Source organism: Hyla sarda, chromosome 6, assembly GCF_029499605.1.
Source record: "Hyla sarda isolate aHylSar1 chromosome 6, aHylSar1.hap1, whole genome shotgun sequence".
Classification (NCBI taxonomy): Eukaryota; Metazoa; Chordata; class Amphibia; order Anura; family Hylidae; genus Hyla; species Hyla sarda.
Window position 1 is genome coordinate 55,527,220 of NC_079194.1, and position 3,687 is coordinate 55,530,906.

Below are 3,687 nucleotides of genomic sequence, written 5' to 3' on the forward strand. Positions count from 1 at the left end.
GGAATGCTCTCTGATGACATCACGAGCACAGTGCTCTCTGCTGACGTTATTATAATAATAATAATAATAATAAGTCTTTATTTATTTATTGTTGTCCTTAGTGGGATTTGAACCCTCTCCAGCTCCACTATATCTTTCTTGTACACTGGTGCCCAGTACTAGACACAGTATTCTATGTGAGGTCTGACTAGTGATTTTTACAGCAGTAGAATTATTTCCTTGTCATTGGCATCTATGCCCCTATTGATGCTCCCCATGATTTTATTAGCCTTGGCAGCAGCTGCCCGACACTGGTCACTACAGCTAAGTTTACTGTTACCTAAGACTCCTAAGTCCTTTTCCATGTTAGTCGTCCCAAGTGTTCTCCCATTTAATACATAATCCCAGCTCGAATTTTTCTTCCCCATGTGCATTACCTTACATTTATCAGTGTTGAACCTCATCTGCCACTTCCCAGCCCAAACCTCCAACCTATCCAGATCCATTTGTAACAGTGCACTGTCCTCTATAGTGTTTACCGCTTTACAGAGTTTGGTGTCATCTGCTAAGATTGCTACTTTACTATTCAACCCCTCTGCAAGGTCATTCATGAATATATTAAATAGGACAGGACCCAAGACGGACCCCTGTGGTACCCCACTAGTAACAGTCACTCAATCAGATTAAGTACCATTAATAACCACCCTCTGTTTCCTATCATTGAGCCAGTTACTTACCCACTTGCACACATTCTCCCCCAGCCCAAACCTTCTCATTTTATGCACCAACCTTTTATGTGGAACCGTATCACATGCTTTTGAAAAATCCAGATATATGACATCCAGCGATTGCCCCTGGTCCAGTCTGGAGCTCACCTCCTCATAAAAGCTGATCCGGTTAGTTTGACAGGATCAATCCCTCATAAATCCATGCTGTTACAGGGTCATACATTTATTTTTATCAAGATATTCCAAAATAGCATCTCTTAGGAAACCCTCAAACAATTTACATACAACCGAGGTTAAACTAACAGGTCTATAATTCCCGGGGTCACCTTTTGACCCCTTCTTAAATATTGGCACCCCATTTGCCATGCGCCAGTCCTGGGGAACAGTCCCTGTCACTATAGAGTTCCTGAATATTAAAAATAGGGGTCTGTCTATTACATTACTTAATTCCTTTAGAACATGGGGGTAAATGCCATCTAGACCTGGTGATTTGTCTATTTTGATTTTTTGTAGGTGGCACTGCACTTCTTTCTGGGTTAGACAGGTGACCTGTACTGGGGAGTTTACCTTATCTCACTGTATTTCACCTGGCATTTCATTTCCCTCAGTGAATACAGTAGAGAAGAATTTGTTTAGTATATTTGCTTTTTCCTGATCCCAGTTTATAATTTCTCTTTCACGCTTTCATTTTTATATAATTAACCCCTTAAGGACTCAGGGTTTTTCCGTTTTTGCACTTTCGTTTTTTCCTCCTTACCTTTTAAAAATCATAACCCTTTCAATTTTCCACCTAAAAATCCATATTATGGCTTATTTTTTGCGTCGCCAATTCTACTTTGCAGTGACATTAGTCATTTTACCTAAAAATGCACGGCGAAACGGAAAAAAAAATCATTGTGCGACAAAATCGAAAAAAAAACCGCCATTTTGTAACTTTTGGGGGCTTCCGTTTCTACGCAGTGCATATTTCGGTAAAAATTACACCTTATCATTATTCTGTAGGTCCATACGGTTAAAATGATACCCTACTTATATAGGTTTGATTTTGTCGCACTTCTGGAAAAAATCATAACTACATGCAGGAAAATTTTTACGTTTAAAAATGTCATCTTCTGACCCCTATAACTTTTTTATTTTTCCACGTACGGGGTGGTGTGAGGACTCATTTTTTGCACTGTGATCTGAAGTTTTTATTGGTATGATTTTTGTTTTGATATGACTTTTTGATCACTTTTTATTCATTTTTTAATGTTATAAAAAGTTACCAAAATACGCTTTTTTGGACTTTGGAATTTTTTTGCGCGTACGCCATTGACCATGCGGCTTAATTAATGATATATTTTTATAGTTCGGACATTTACGCACGCGGCGATACCACATATGTTTATTTTTATTTTTTTTTACACTGTTTTATTTTTTTTATGGGAAAAGGGGGGTGATTCAAACTTTTATTAGGGAAGGGGTTAAATGGCCTTTATTAACACTTTTTTTTTACTTTTTTTTTGCAGTGTTATAGGTCCCATAGGGACCTATAACACTGCACACACTGATCTCTCATCCTGATCACAGGCATGTATTAACACGCCTGTGATCAGCATTATCGGCGCTTGACTGCTCCTGCCTGGATCTCAGGCACGGAGCAGTCATTCGTCGATCGGACACCGAGGAGGCAGGTAAGAGCCCTCCCGGTGTCCGATCAGCTGTTCGGGACGCCGCGATTTCACCGCGGCGGTCCCGAACAGCCCGACTGAGCAGCCGGGATACTTTCAGTTTCACTTTAGAAGCGGCGGTCAGCTTTGACCGCCGCTTCTAAAGGGTTAATACCGCACATCGCCGCGATCGGCGATGTGTGGTATTAGCCGCGGGTCCCGGCCGTTGATTAGCGCCGGGACCCACGCGATATGATGCGGGATCGCGGCGCGATCCCGCTTCATATCGCGGGAGCCGGCGCAGGACGTAAATATACGTCCTGCGTCGTTAAGTGGTTAAAGAAGATTTTGGGGTTAGTTATACTCTCTTTGGCAATGAGTCTTTCTGTCTCTATTTTTTCAGCTTTTATCTGTTTTTTACATATTTCACATTTCTCTCTATAGCTTTTAAATGCTTCTTCACTGCCATCCTGTTTTAGTAGTTTAAATGCTTTATTTTTGTCATTTATTGCCCCCTTAACATTTTTATTAATCCATATTGGTTTTCTTTTATTTCTGACCCTTTTATTCCCATAAAGTATATACATCTTACAGTGAAAATTTTAGATATTTTTAAAAGTCTCCCATTTAGTGTCAGTATTGTTCTTTTTGAGGACATTATCCCATTTTATATTGTTATGGGCTTCTCTGAGTTGATCGAACTTTGCCTTCCGAAAGTTCATTGTTTTTGTGGCCCCTTGAGAGATTCCCTTATTGAAGAACAAGTTATAATGTATTAAATTATGATCACTATTTCCTAGGTGTCCATCTACTTGCACATTAATTACTCTGTCAGGTACAGTACATTGGTAAATATTAAGTCTAGTAGGGCGCCTCCTCTGGTCGGGCCCTGCACCATTTGGGACAGATAATTGTCTTTAGCTATAGTCAGAAACCTGTTTCCTTTAAAGTCGAAGTCGGCCCAGTTCTCCATGAACCCAAACCCCTCCTTCCTACACCAGCTTCTGAGCCACTTGTTTACCTCCCTGATCTCCCGCTGCCTCTCTGGTGTGGCTCGTGGTACTGGTAATATTTCAGAAAATACTACCTTGGAGGTCCTTGCCTTAAGCTTGCAGCCTAAGTCCCTGAAATCCTTTTTAAGGACACTCCATCTACCTCTTACTTTGTCATTGGTGCCAATATGTACCATGACTGCTGGGTCTTCTCCAGCCCCGCCCAACAACCTGTCAACCCGATCCGCGATGTGCCGAACTCGAGCGCCAGGAAGACAACACACTGTTCGGCGATCCCGGTCTTTGTGACAGATCGCACTGTCTGTCCCTCGAATAATT